At 39.9% G+C, this 15,927-nt stretch overlaps 1 protein-coding gene and 1 long non-coding RNA gene across 12 annotated transcripts in view; one reads left to right on the top strand and one right to left on the bottom strand.

Moving 5' to 3' along the window:
* Positions 1-15,927, top strand: part of DLG2 (discs large MAGUK scaffold protein 2) — a 979,322-nt gene that overhangs the window by 319,676 nt on the left and 643,719 nt on the right. The window lies entirely within an intron of this gene.
* LOC135294427 (uncharacterized) lies at positions 9,343-13,990 on the bottom strand. Its single transcript, XR_010356530.1, has 3 exons — positions 13,704-13,990; positions 12,972-13,082; positions 9,343-9,869 (listed from the first exon to the last, which is right to left on the bottom strand). It is a non-coding gene; the product is annotated as an uncharacterized LOC135294427 (long non-coding RNA).

Below are 15,927 nucleotides of genomic sequence, written 5' to 3'. Positions count from 1 at the left end.
GGTTCTGTGCTGTATTTGGATTCATTTAAACTCTTTTTTTCCAAACTCCAGCTCTTTTAGAAAATGACATTTGAGTCTAAAGAGACTCTCCTTTATCATCTGTGTTAACACATGATGACCTGCTGAAGTGCCTGCCAGGTCTTGCCCATGGTCACACTTTATTATGTCCATGTACCTTCTAGGACAACAGAGATTGTTTCAAAGCCAACCCAGCCTCACTTCATTTCCTAAGCAGTGGAGCGTGGACTCCCTCTAGCCTCTCTAATGTTTTCTGCAGTAGAAATGCATTGATTCAGCTTCTCTGAATTTTTATATCTTGCTTGGTTCATTTTCCAGCCTGCACCACGCTAACCCCTTTTCTAGCTGTAGGCAGCCTCCTGTGAGAAGTGGGTTTCCAGGTCAAAACACAGCTCTTACTGACAATCAAAAGTGGAGGACTTTCTAGAAAAATGCCATCTTTTACAGCATTGTGCTTTTTTGGAGTTACTCCCTCCAGGCCTGGGTCTGGCCAACTTGAGAGCACTCACTAACAGGATGGGCAGCCCAGCATTTCAGCCTTTGTGACTGCTGAAGGCATTACTCACAGCTGAGTATCTCTAAACAGCTGAGCCTTTTGGTTAGGAGAGATGTGCCACACTAGCTCAATTCTAAGCTCAATTAGCAGATAAAAATACCAGAATTGTTCTCATGGCTTCCTGGAGGACAAAGGCTTTTGGCTTGGACAAAGTGCTGAGCAGAGTAAGACAGGGATTTTGACTCTCTTGTCTCCCTGTGTAGAAATTCATTATCAGAAGTGGGAAAAGCCATGCAGAGGTAAATTCCATTCCAGCCCTTTCAGGGAGGAATTGTCCCCTAGGGGAAGCAATGACACAGTTTGCCTTCCCAACACCCCCAGACAATCCCGATGCACTGATGAGCACTGGGATAAGCTGTCACCTCTGCTTACCCAAGGATGGTGCTGGAGACAAGTGAAGCAGTGAGCTCTGAGCTGAGCACCAGGAGCATCTCATGGCTACACCAGAACCCAGGCAATTTCCAGTGCCAGATTCAATCCAAAGCACTTCAGCATTCACACTGCTGAGGTGTCCTGGGACACCTCAAGAGGTACCCTGGGATAATGAGGAATACTCCTGGCTTTGCCTCAGAAGGTGTCATTATGGACACTGCCTATTCACATTCAGTCTTATATCACAGATACACTCAGAGATAAATCAAAATTCAGTTTTTAAAGATGCTCTGTGGCTGGGTGCTTCAGGATGAGCTGTCAGGGTATCCTGTTTGCATCCTTATGTGTTTGCAGAGTGCCTCGACCCTTGGAGTACACTGGAGAGATTCACTCAGTGCTCAACACTTGTAACTAGGCCACTTATTTAGTTATTTAAATTTGAATGGAGGCATTTAATTCTTGGAATTCAGGCTCAAACATTTGGTCCAAAGTGTTCAAACCCAGATGCTAACTGTGGGTTTAAAATACTTATTTAATTTTTTTTTTCCCAGAGCTCCAAATATGCAGGAATCTGGCTTTTAAATTGTGGTGGGTACAAATTAAAAAATTCAGCCCTTGTCAGCTGCTTATGCAACATCTGATGCCTATGTTGCCATGGTTAGTGGATGCTTTGGGTGAAGGCAGTGGCAACTAGTCACATATGGTATTTGCATAGAGCTGTGCACAAGAATTGCATATTAAATTACATATTCAAGGGAATATAGCCTGGGTCTACCAGGAACTGAATATGCAAATTCTTGGACTGAATTGCCTTTATCCCACGGTAAATTCCCAATTAGGTCATTAAAAATTTAAATATGCAGCACACTGGCTCCTGGTCCTACTTTTTGTATTGGAGAGCAAATCTAAATGACAAATGCTCTGTGCAGAAACAAACAGAGCTGTCAGGGTGATGTGGAGATGTTATAAACCAGCCTATATATTTCACAAGGTGATACAAAAGAAAGTCATCTTTATTTTTGGAGTTGTGCAGAAATCAGTGGTGTGGCAAAGAAACTACATGGTTCGGAAAGAAAAACAAGATATTCAAAGAACATTGTATGGTGTTTCTGTGGGCATCACTTCAGTTTCTTCTTTGTTTTCTTTGTTCTGTGCAAAACTCTGATGGGCGTAAACTGCATTGAGATATTCCAATTCTGATTCTTCCTACAGAATGTGTGCTTAAACATTGTCTCACTTGAATACCATTTCCTGTTATCTGTATGTATGCATCAACTTTCTAAAAAGAGTATATTTTTTCCAGATTTAAACAACAGTGAAATAAATATACAGACTTCTAAAAAACAGAATTATGATTCAGTTGTGAAAAATGTCATCTAAATTGAAGTTAATAAATTATTTTCATTCTGAATTAGCAACTGCAGCTGAGAGGAGAAATTCGGGAAAACCTGCCCAATTGAACAATGCTATTGATTTAACAAGTATTGAACTGTACTATAGTTAATTAGAACTTTGGCTTAAGTTGCAAAGGACCCCATGGCAGCAATGCTTGAAAAATGCTCTGTGTATAACTCTTAGTGCAATTAAAATCATATAAGTTATTTCAAATATCACAGGTAGTAATTCTGCACAGTTATTTCCAAAATGGTGTAAAACATAGCATAAAAGTTCATAATTGAAATTTTATCCATACCATGAGTATGAGACATGCAGCTCAATCTTGTGTTAGAAACTTGCCAGAAACCTTTCTGTCTTTTCCAATATAAGTAGAATTAGCTATCCAAGAACCGAAAGCGTGAGAGCACATATGGTGCTTTAAAGAATGGAAAGACATTTCCACGTGTCCTGTAGCTCTGATTGTGATGTTGCAACACATCTTAAAGACACTGACTTACAGTGATTGTGTTCAGCTTGGACCCAGGAGTATGCAAACAGGGCTGCCTCTGTGTTGCCCTGTGTTTGCATGGAATTAGCTACATAGTAGTGGGCTAACTGGGAGGAGAGGGTCCAGCTGATGCTTCAACATGGATAAAAGTTCCTTACCAGGAGCATTGTGACCAGTTCTGGGCCCCACAATTTAACAAGGATGTGAATGTATCCAGAGAAGGGCAACAGAGCTTGTGACAAGGCTAGAAGGCATGTCCTGTGAGAAGTGGCTGAGGACTCTGGATTTGTCTGTTTTGGAGAAAAGGGGGCTCAGGGGTGAGCTCATTGCTCTCTGCTGATTCCTGAAGGGGAGGAAGAGGAAGGGGAGGTGCTGATCTCTCTCCCCTGTGGTATTCAATGATAGGACATGTGGGAATAGTTCAAGGCTGCAGTGGGGAGGTTCAGACCGGGCTTAAGAAGCATTTCTTTACTGAGAAGGTGTTCAAGCACCAGAACAGTCTCCCTTGGGAGGTGGTGATTACCCTAAGCCTTCTCAGTGCTTAAGAGGCGTTTGGACATTGCCCTTAAGAACTCGCTTTATCTGATGGTCAGGCCTGAACTGGTCATACAGGTGGACTGGATGATCCTTGTGTGTCCCTTCCAATAGAAATATCCCATTCTATTCTGACTATAGCAGAGTGAAAAAATGGAGATTTTCCCCCTCATACGAATAGAGTGGAACTTTGAGCAAGCAGCTTAGGGTGTGTGTCTAGATGGTTGTAGCCCTCACTTAGGATAAGCTGCTACCAATAAGGCAGGTTCTTCAAGAGCAGCTGAGGTTCTCTCACCTCTCAGGTCAGGATCTGTGGCTGAGGTATAGAGCCAGTATTGCAGCAGTAGCTTGAGGCAGCTGCTACTGCAGCACTCTTTTCCTGAGTGCCAATAAAGACATCAGTTTTGATAAAAGAGGTATGGCTGGAAAGGTCTTCAATCCATTGCTGAAGGTTTTATGTAAAACAGCCTTCTCTGCTATTGATTGTCCATGCTAATAAATTGCATGTGCTGAAATAGCAAGCATAAAAGAAAGTTGTGGAAGGAGTAAATTAGGAAAAAATGAATGTTCAAATTTCACAGAGAATCATCAGAAAAATTTCAAACAACATTGAGTTCTCTTGTTTTAATTTCCTCCCTGTATGATTGATAAAAAGAGTAAATGGAAATTAATTTGCAAAATTTTATATTGCCATGCCATGTTTCTTAAACTGTGTTGAAGACATTGACCTGTATTTTAAATCTATAGCAAATGTGGAATTGAAACAGAAACTATAAATACTCTCTGAGAATGGGGTTGTAACACAGAGGTGGAATTTTAACTTGCAAAAATACTCCATGCAGAATTTTGCCAAACTTTGCTGGGAGGTTTTGGCTGAGAAGTCTCTTTGCAGTCTCTGCACTAAGTGAGGCATTCACATGACTTCATAGTCATAGTCCTATAGGCGCAGCTTGATATGTGGGAAAAGGGGCTTTGATATATGTGAGACCAAGCCTTAGACTTTTATTTGAGCACTGTAGAATTCTGAAGTTAATTTAGTGATGAACATGCCAAATTTATGCATCAGGGCTCACATATAGGCTATTTACTTTGATGGCTACTAGCTAAAAATGATAGCAGATGGACGTAAATCTGTGAAAAGAGATATTCTTTTGTTCCTCTTAAAATATTGGGAGATATTTTTGTAATATTTATGTATAAATTAACTGCATATAGGTTACTCCACTGGCTTGTGATCTAGGTTGTGTATTTCCAAGTACAAATGAGGAATCTACATACAAAAGAAAATTTCTTTATGCAAATTTAAATATTGTGACAGGTATTTTTCCTTTTCTATGAGTGAGGAAATGTATGAGTGAGACAATGGGGTTATTCTATTTCAGTCCAGTGTCCCTCTCTCTGCTTCATTTTACACCATCAGCTCTGGACAGACATTGTGGTCTGTGGGAAGAGCTGAATGCTTTATACACAGCAAAGAGCAGTGCACATGCTGAGAAGCAATATTTACCAGCCCAGGTGGGGTGCAGCATTAATCCCTGTACAGTGCTGTGCCGAGCTTTGTACAAATATTGTGTGTGTGTGTAATGGAAGAGATATGAATTGAACGTGGGGGTGTGCAGCAGGGGTGGGGATCAGGCTGCCATTGCAGCGATGCTGCTGCCAAAAGGTGCAGAGCAAGAGCTGCTCTGCAGGAGTGAGTGGGAGGAGCAGGTGGGTGCAGCAGGCTGGCAACTGGCAGACCGCAGCTGCAACACTCAGTAATTAACAAACAGGTTGCAGACTGAAAAAAACCTGGTTTTCTTTTCATCTGCTTTTTGATTTTTTAATCAGATTGAACTGAAAGTGAGCTTTAGCCAAGGCTTCTTAAAGGATTGTCTGCAAATAGCTAGAAGAACTTCCAGTTGCCCTTTAGGGCTTCTGATGGCTGCAGAGACTAAAATATGCAAAATTAGTAAGTTAGAACTGTCATTGTTGCGCAGAAAATACTCTGATCTAGTTTATTTCATTATCACAAGCTTATTAAAATGCTTATTAAAAACTAAGCCAAGGCTTCAGAGTTTTCCCTCTGTTGCATTCATTTCTCCCTTTTCCTAATCAGACTATAATTTTATTTCTAGTGTCTTCAGGCCTCTTTGTATTATATCTCTGACTATGAATATTTATAGCTGCTCCCAAAGATTAGTTTTATTTATGTGCCTTAAATGCCACTTCCAGGTGTAATTAACAAAGGGACTAAACTCAATACCCAGGCAGTTTTACTTCAACACCCTTCTCCCAAGGCCTGGCACATTGCCCCTCATCTTTGCATTAGATATGAGCAGAAATTACTTATTTAGATTATCCACTGTAATCCTCACATTGCAAGGCAAGTTGATATGAAAATCATGTGAGTTTACTAAGATCAAATGTTAGAGATACCTTCAGCCTAACTCTGAGATGACAGGGCTATGTGAAAACGTGGGTTTAGTCCCCTGGGGAAAAATGAATTTGTCCCATGATGGAATTACTGAAACTAGACAACAGAAATATGCTGGAGAGAGCACAACTGCAGGAGATCCTGTCAATACACCATGGAAGTTAAAGTCCTGGAAATACAAAGAAATGGATAAGGGAGGATTGGAAGATGGAAAGTGAGAGAAGAGGACAGAAGTAAATGTAAAGAACACTGAAAAACTGCACAGCAGTGGTAATAAATTGGGAAAGGAGCAAAACACTATGCTCATAAAAAGTCTCTGTCAGCATCCTGGATCTACACTAAACTGGAATTTGCCACCCTTTAGAAAGGCCACTTGTTGTTGGCAGAAGCTGTACAGAAAAGCCCCAGACAGCTGATTCCAGCAGTGTAACCCAGAAATTTGTTGATGAGCAGCAATGGAGATCCTGTGACATGAGCCAGAGTGAGGCTGCTTTGTATACACTGTCACACTGTGCATTTATGAAATGACAATCATGTCACAGAGTTAGGTGTCTAAATCTGGTTTCCTGCTTCCTTTAAGGCAGCACAAGTTATTTAATATTGTTGTTCACATTTTTTTTCTTCTTGACTAATTTCCTCCCTGTCTTCTTCTGTTCTTCTTTGGACTTTTCTCACAGCATGGGAGCAGGGGGGAAGCTCAGTGAAGAAAGGGAAACCTCTCACCTCTCATTTGTCTCTTCTGCAAGACCATAAAGTTTATGGCCTGACACCTACCCTGTGTTCTCTTTGAAGCTTCCAGTGTCAGAGCTCTCCTCAGAGGAGGTTCTCACACTTTTTAAGGCCACCTCTGAGGAGGATATTGAATATTAGCCCAACCTCTGCAGCTTGAATTTGATCTTAGAGGTATTTTTCAACCCTAACAATTCTATTATTGTATCCTTCTATTCTAATTTAGTATGATATTCTACAGGAGGCCAGAGTCTGAAGCTCATCATTAGGGCAATGAGTTCATTGCCTGTGAAGATGTTAAGCCCAAAACTCTTTCAGATGACACAGTTTTTCTGGGTAAAGAAGACAAAACTGCCCTGAACATTGGGAGTGGGGAATGAAGGAAAAAAACCAGCACTAAATACCTGGCTGAAGTAGTTGGACCAGCTAATAGCTGAAAGCTGGTGAACTTTAAAGATCCCTTCCAACCCAGATTAATGATTCTATGAGTAAGATTTCAAGTCGTTGGGTTACATTTTTTTGCAGAATGGTCTTGGATTCCCATTAGTGCAGGATAAATACTTAGTAAATCTGCTGTGCATTTTTATTTTCATACCAAAGTGAAATGTTAAAAGCTTGAAGACTGTTCCAAATGCAGAAGGGAGGGACCTTAGCAACTGCAAGTGATCTTGAAGAAATCAGTGTCCTGCTGCTGACACATTTCTAGGAATGTGATGCTGTGGCAATAGCAGACCATTGTGGAATGATTCCTTTTTATAAACCATTTCAGTTTATTTCGCCTGGTCCTTTGTTCTGTAGATGTTAATTGGCATCCTTTCAGTATTTGCTTCATTTTCCTAGAAGTAAAACTTGTTTGATCCTTACTGCAGAAGCACAAAATATTGTGTCCCCGCCCCCCCTCCCCTCTTTAATCTTCATTCATTTTGGAAACATCAGCAAATAAAAGAAAAATATTTAATATATTCAAATACCATTAGATAAGATTGGTGTATTGAAAACAAACACAATGAATATTTCCGTGATTGAAATAAAAACTCGGGTAATGACTTATTTAATACATTTTCCCAAAGCATTTAAAAGGTCTTATTTCAATGTATTGAATGATTATTACATACTCTCTTTCTTTTGTTAAAATTGAGAACCCAATTTTTCATGTAGAACATTGTGAATAATTGACTTCAATTTTGCTGGCCAATGAAATCTACGTCAATGATGTTTTAAGCAGAAGAAAATTGTTTTTGTGAAGTGAAATATATCAAACATATTTAGTTATTTTAGACTTTAATTTGACAACTGAAATACATTATTTTCATCACAAAACCCAACAACTTTTATTATGAAGTCTCTTAAACAAAATCTTCCAATTTTTCTGGATATCTTTATATTTTACTGGGGCAAAGCTTGATCTATAATTTGTCCTTAAACTCATCTATCTCTGTGTACAAGTGTGAGATACTAAACCCAGCTGCAGGGTTTCTGGAACTGACAATCTAGTTATCCATTGGGATGTGCCACTGAGGTGTAGCATTTCTTGGTAGCCATCCAAACAAGTGTGACCAGCAGGTTGAGGGAGGTGATACTTCCTTCACAGGGCTGGAGCACCTCTGCTATGAAGTCAGTCTGAGAGAGTTGAAGCTGTTCAGCCTAGAGAAGGCAAGGCTCTGGGAGACCTTTGAGCACCCTTCAGTGCCCAAACAGCCTACACAAGAGCTGGAGAGGAACTTTTGTCAGGGACAGGGAGTGATTTGGTATGGGGTAATGGCTTTAAGATGAAGGATAGTAGATTTAGATTAGATATTAGGAAAAAATTCTTACCTATGAGGGTGGTGAGGCACTGGGACAGGCTCGCCAGAGAAGTTGCTGCCCCATCCCTGGAAGTGTTCAAAGCCAGGCTGAATGGGGTTTTGAGTGACCCGGTCTAGTGAGAGGTGTGCCTGATGGTGTCAGAGGGGTTTGGATTTGGATGATCTTTAAGGCCCCTCCCAACCCATACCGTTCTATGATTCACTTCTTCAGTAGTATATGGGGTGCATAGCTATATTCAAGCTTTCTTACTCATTTTCCATTTGGCAGAGTTACTGATATTTGATATTTTCCATGAGTTCTTTTTTTTTTTGTTTGTTTGTTGGGGTTTTGGGGTTTTTTTTGGTGATATTTTCTTGATACAGCTGGGGGAGATGGAGATGAAAGGGGAAAATAAAAAATAACCAACAATCCTAGAAATTGACAAGTCAGTGGGATTCAGCCCTCTCATGCCTCTCAGCTGGCAAGGGAAATTAACTCACTCATTGTTTCATGCTGTCAGCTTCCTTTCAGTTTCCAGGCTGCTGTGTCTAAAGTTCAATCTGCCATTTAGACGTGACCTTAGTGTTTTAAAATTGGTTTTGAGCTCCTAAGCTACTTCAGTGTATTTCAAAATTTTGCTAGAAGTCTAAAGACAATCTGGGGGGAAAAAAGTGGATTGTGGTAGTACTAGTTGGTTTATACTCAACTAGGTAGTCACTGGACAATAGATGGAGCCAGTGTAAACAAATAAATGTAGGTTTTTTGGTTTTTTTTTTAGTATTACTTAAAATTCTATACCCATTTGGTTAAAGAAGCTTATGTTTCCAGAGTTGTCTCAATTTGGCTGTTGATCTTCCCTTTTCAACTATATTCATTTTATGATTCACAGGCAAAAATCTTGTCGCTTTGGCCACGTTATTACTCATGTAAATGCTATTGGAGATGTAAGAAATGTCAGCCCAAATTAGGAAACCTTTGAAAAACCATCCAAGAGTGTAACAGCTCACAGTCCAAAATTATTTAAATGAAGTTGCATTGGCAGTTACCTCAGTCACCAGTGCCTTTTTATTCACTAAACCTCCAGAATTCCTGTTTTGATGATGCTGTAAGGCTTCATTGCTCTTTTTATGTTTTCCACTCTCTATTGCTCGAGGCAGGTTGTTAGTCTCTGCTATGAGCTGCTTGTGGTGTTCATATGGCTTTGGGAAATTGTGGTTGCTTTTGAAAATATTCTGAGGTTTATTCAGTCCTGTTATTTAGGATTTGTCTCACTTGTGGCGTGTTTTGTTTAGGTGAGGTTTTCTGGTTGAGCAGGTGGTTTTGGGTTTGATTTCTTTCCATGGAGATGGTCTGTGCCACTTCTAAGTGTAGAGAATGTATAAAACATCCTGTGTGATCATTACGAAATCCCCATGCACTTCCTTTCCTAAAGCAGTCCAGAGGTGTCCACTGGCTGCTTGTACTTCATGGTGCATCTAGTGTGGAAATGCAGGACAGATGAAACTCCATTCCACCACTTCTAACTGAGCTTCTTTCCAAGGGTCACAACTTCCCTGGCAGTACCTCAAGGAAGCCTACAAGAAAGATGGAGAGAGACTTTTTACAAGAGCAAGGGGGAACAGTCTCAAACTGAAAGAGAGTACATTTAGATTAGATATAAGGAAAAAAATTTGTACTATGAGGGTGGTGAGGCACTGGCTTGAGGTTGCCGGAGAAATTGTAGGGGCTTCATTTCTGGAAGTGTTCAAGGCCAGGTTGGAAGTGGCTCTGTGCAACGTGGTCTGGTGGATGGTTACAGTCCAGTGAGTTCAAAGCTCTGCTGTCACAGACAACCATTTTGTGTAATCCTAACCATAAATTTGCATAAGCTTCTTGTCCTGGGGATTGAAACACCATCATTGCCAGCAACTGCTGCTTTGATGACGTGTTTTTAATTCCATTGCAAGAAAAATAGTTCTTAAGAACTCAGTTTAACTACAGTTCAAGGAAGAGCAGTTAGACTCCTGAAACTGGTGTTGCAAACATTAGCCTTTTTTATTTTTGTTTTTGCCAACTAAAAATATTTAAGGATACAGGATAAAGAGTTCCACAGTATAACTCAGACTTTAAAACCTGCAATATTGCACCTATGCCATCAATCTCAATGAAACTGAGTGGCTGTCATCATGACAGAAGAAAACTTCAGCTAATCCCTAAGAGATCAATAATTTAAAAATATGAAGTAAAAAATTTCTTTTTACAGCAGGCTGGGCTCTCCACCACTGTAGCTTTCTCAGTGCTTTTTAAGGGGTTCATGAGAGTCATCTGCCTACAGTCTCTAAGGAGACATGGATAAAAGACAGCAGGGATGACAAGGTTAAGGGCTGACATGGAGAGGGATGGAAAGCAGTTGTGGGTGGCCCAGTTGACTGACACAGAGACTCAGGAACATGCGGGAAAGTAAAACTGCCATGTGGGAAGAGACAAGGCTTCACAATTTTTGCCTATCCCATGAAAAAAGTGTATGTGAAGATGAAATATTTTTTCCTCATTCAGTGAGAGGATGAGCATCAAGAAAGAAATCTCAAAGAGCAGCTACAGGAGCTGCTTGTTGCCCTACCAGACCATTTGAGGACAGATTGCCAGAAAATAACTGAACGTTAATTAATAAGCCCATTATCATATCTAGTATGGAGTTTACATCTTTTAGAAAAATATCACCAAGTTTGGTTCAAAATCTAATTCTGCAAAAAGCTTTCCAGCATACAATCTGTAACAGTAAGGCAAGTTCTAGATAATATATTCAATAATATAAAGAACAGGAAAAAGCCCTGCTAAACCCTGTCAATTTATCAGTAAAAGACTCTTTCTGTGCTTGCATGTGGGTTAAAACTCCACAGAAAAACGAAAGATTATAGACCATGAGAAGTGTTATTATTTGTCTGAAAATACTGTACTTGATTACAATACAATTTGTATCAGTGTGAGTCAAATCTTTCCAGCAGAGTTATTTCAGATAATGCTCGTGTAACCAAAAGTAGAAGCAGGTTCTGTTGTCTGGCAAATATCTTTCAGAGAGAGATCGAGCATGTGGGAGGAGGTCTCAGTCAGGATGTACTTTTCCAAGTAGGTTTTTTATGACTATTGCATGGACTCTAATTATTTTTGTTAATTATAAATTTCAGAAAGGTTTTGAATATGACCTACACACAAATCCCACTTAAATTCAGTGAACAATTTTGAGCAAAGAGTGCTTTATTAAGAATCAAGACTTTTTGTTTAAAGGCTGTCAATTTTATTGTGAGATGCTGGTTTTTGTATTGTGAGACAATGAATAACCGCTCCATATTTATTACCTCTACAAAATAAACCAAAGGAAATTAAATAAGAGACTTTTGGTAATTATTGTTTCTAGTCCCTAGCCTAGTGCTATGATCCAAAGCTGAAAAACTTAGAATCACAGAATGATATAATTTTTTGGATTGGAAGGAATCTTTATTGCAGCCTTTCAATATTTAAAGGGAGCTTACAAAATAGGTGATGACAGGCTTTTGAACAGGAAATGTAGCAATAGGACAGGGGTGATGGTTTTAAACTAAAAGTGGGTGGGTTCAGATTAGATATAAGGAAAAAAACTATTTACAGCGAGGGTGATTAAACACCCTCCAAGTGGTAGTTACCCCATCCCTGGAAACATTCAAGATCAGGCTGGACAGGGCTCTGAGCAACCTGAAGATGCCCTGCTCATGGCAGTAGAGTTGGACTGAGTGACCTGTAAGGAAGCCGTGGACCCACTTACCTGATGAGTGAATTTTTCTACTTTTCTACTTTTGAACTGCATATTCCATCTTAATATATGTGTCTTGTGCAAATACTGTCATGAGTAGAACTGTTTAGCAGCTAATCTTTCAGGTAGCTGCAAGTAGAGAATGTAATGAAAGTGTTCTCACGCAGCCTGCCTGGAGAGGATTATTCATTGCTGCTCTGCAGGTTTCTGCAGTGCTGTGCAAAAGCTCAGCAGTTGCCATCTAGTGGAGGATGACTTCAAGACACTGAACTTTCCAGCAGCTGCTGCTCCTTCTTGACAACGGGAAAACTGGTGATGTGGAGCAGCAAAAGCCAAAATAGTGCTATTTTCAGTTAGCATATGGATCAGAAAATGAAACATGAACTGATCAGACTTCATCCATGAGTGGCATGGAAACCGAAGTTGTAGTCCATTTTAATCTGTATTCTCTTTTTCCCACTTTGACGTTACTAGTGTCTTCATACATTGCAAGAGTTCAGTATTAAAAATATTTAATTTTATATATTTTATATATTTTTTGAAGCACTATAACATAGTGGAAGTCTGTTTAAAAGCCAAAGTTTTATACTGCATTTTTCAATTGGTTCCTTTTCCCTGTTGTCCTGTCCCACTTCATCTCAGCAGGACAGCACCTGATCAGACACATCACTATTAGTGCCAGCACTCACTCTAAGAATACAATTTCCAGTTAGCAAATGCCTGGTTCTCCCTTTCAAGGACTTTGGCTTAATTTTCAAAGAAAACAAACCCTGAGCTAATAGAGGACGGGATCCCCTCTGGGCTTGGCTGTTCCTCGATTTTCTCCCTGTGGACCAGTGCCAGACAACTCAGTCTATGAACTCCCTTCTGTCCAGAGAGGCCATGGATCTTTGTGAGTTAGTGAACTTGCCTGGTCCAGCAGTGGAATGGCACAGATCAGTTTCACTGACACATCCTGTTGTCTCTTGTGCTGCTTTCTGTCCTGGTGAACTTGTCCTCTGACTGTCCACTCCTGTTCTTACTGAATGGAGAAGGAGGAAAAGAAAATGGAAAAAAAATAGTGGAAAAGGCAAAAATCAGCTGCATTTTTTCCTGCCTGCAAGGATCAGTTTAATTAAATTAATTGCAGAACTTTTTCCTGGCCTGGAGTGGCAGGAGGTCAGTACCTGTTTGCAGGGAGCATTTCAGTGAGCATCAAACATCCTGAATTCTGAAAGAGCTGCCTGCTCCTGGCTGTTCCTTATGTTTGAGTATCTAGTTCTGAGCCCGTGCTGGCTAATGTGTATCCTGAGACTGAGGCTTCACTTTCCCATCTCTAGTGCTGTTTAGACCTGTCCTATCTTCTGTGATTTCTCGTACTGCATGGTGCAGTGGAGCCTCAACTTCATCTGGAGTCAGGAGGTGATGTGGAAGAAATGAGAAATAATAGTTATATGATCTCCTGCACCAGCCCCAGTTGCTTTTAGACCACAGATCTACTGAGAAGAAAGCCCAAATGTCATTCCCTGTGTACCTTTGCTGTCACTAGGGTTTAAGGTGGGATTTGCCTTCACGTTAGCTGTCTAAGTAATGTGTCTAAATCTGTCCATAGTTAGTGGAGATACAGACAGAGAAGAAAAGGACATCTTAGAAGCACACTTACACTTCAAACACATGCCCAAGTAATGGGGAGAAATTGCCCTCTGAAGGTGCTTCTGTCTGCTTTGGTTTTAGAGGAGCCGAGAGGAGCTATAAGTAAAGCAGCAGCCCAAGGCCCTTCTTTGACCTACAGCCCTAAGCTGCAGAGGAGCTTACAGCCATGTTGTGAGGCTCTGCTATGCCCACAGTAGTGAGGATGGATATAAACTGCCTCTGGAAATGGGACTTGGTCTGTGCTATCCTACTGAACCATGCCAAGGGACTGTCCAGGCCAGTTCATTGACCAGGACTGAAACCTTACTAGAAATGGTCATGATGTAACAGTAAAGTCTTCTGTTACCCAGCAAACCTTGGCAGTACTGTTGACTTTGCTTATGTAGGTGTATCCAACATGACTTGGAGTAAAAGAAATTAAAATTTTAAAGGCTCAATTTAAGGTTAATTGTATTATCAATAATTGTCATATGCAGTATTCGCTGTCTGTAAGTAGGAGTGCAACTCTGTTAATATAGATGTAAAAATATTCAGCATACATCTGTGGAATCAATCTGGGATTGTTTTCTTGAATAATCATCAGGTGCAGAAGCTGTCCAGTGCAAAGACTTATTTCAAGGACACACAAGGACACATCTCTTTTCTCATTCCTTCCAGAAAGGTTTTACAAAACATTTTTTTTTTCAGCTTTTGCTGCTGCTGTACAAGGAGTAATATGATATAGTAGAGATGGTAGGATCATGTCAGTAATCCCACAAAATAATGAATAATCCTCTATCTCTGGTAGAAACAAACCTATCTCCAGCTGTCTCTCAGTATTTGTGGAAATAGTTTAATTTCCTTCACTTTTTTTCTAGGAGTGAATGCAAGGAAGAAATCCCTAACATAATTTTTTTTTCTCTGGGTAAATGAAATGTCCAGACAAATATTCCCATGTAATTCCTAGAGGCACAGAGTAGCTCAGGAGGTGGAATTGCCCCGTACTTCAGTACTTCCAGTCTTGTGTCTTGTCTAAATAAATCTTTAAAACCTCTTGATTCCTGTTGGGGGTAATATCTTATCAAAGTGACTAATGGAATTGAGCATCACCTCAATTCTCGCTCATTAAAAGCATGATCGTGGAAGAAATGGATTGCCAGAAACATTGCAGATGGACCAGCAAGAAGGGAAAGGCAATACTCAGGACTCACAAAGATCTAAGACATAGAGCTCCTCTTGCAATAACTCTTTAGCCAAACTTCTACCATACTAAAGAAAGTTCAGTCTAAAAGGTTTGGGTTTTTTTAGAAAGACTACACCAAATCTGTGCAAGTGTATTTACCAATGGGTGAGATGGTTTGCTGTGGAATGTACTGGCACATAAGTGGAATGGGCTCTTTTTCCACGTTGTTCAGGTTACCAGCATGTAGGGGAAGTTTCTGGCTCTGGAGCAAATGGATGAGTTTCCTTGTTATAAGAAAAAAATCAGGTTAAGACTGTTTACAGATATTCTCAATTTGGCCTAACAGAAAGTAGTCAAGTCAGTAAGTGTCTATAGTTTAGAGACTGCAAATTTGTTAATGCTGCATTATGCTGTTTTTACCTTCACACTTCCAACTTGAGAGATACATTTTCTCATTTTCATTCTTTCTGTGAATACATGTGTATTACTGAAAAAACAACTTTCAGTGAACAAAACTGAAACAAGATAAGCTTTTGGGTTTTTTACTGCATCTTCTGAGTACAGTACCATAAAAGTTCAGCAAGAAATAGCAGTTGCTATTTACTTCAGAAAAAACATGAGGTTAATCCATAGTTAATCTTAAAAAAAATCAGAGCACACTTTACACATATCTGTTCATTTATGTTTCTCCCACTGGGCCAATTAGCATCTGCATCTGCCAAGCACTGATCACATCCTACAGAAAGAGAAAGATCTTCGCCTACAGAAAGAGAAAGATCTTCACCTATTTCTGACTCTAGTGGAAGTTGAGGGCATGAGAACCCACTATCAGCATCTGGCCCTCAGAGATTAATGGCTCTATGCAAAATACTAAACAATATACAGCACAGAAAGCATTTTTGGAACACAGCAAAAATAGAGTCCCTTTTTAAGACTCTCATTACTGTCATATAAAACAGATGGGAATGATTTGAAAGTTTTAAATTTAAGTAAAAAAGAATGTCTTGTGCCAAATGCAACTTCTCAGAAAGTTTGTAATAAATTGACAGGAACTAGATTTAAAAAAAATAAT

The sequence above is a fragment of the Passer domesticus genome, chromosome 2 (genome assembly GCF_036417665.1).
Source record: "Passer domesticus isolate bPasDom1 chromosome 2, bPasDom1.hap1, whole genome shotgun sequence".
NCBI lineage: Eukaryota > Metazoa > Chordata > Aves > Passeriformes > Passeridae > Passer > Passer domesticus.
This window is presented reverse-complemented; position numbering and strand designations above follow the sequence as displayed.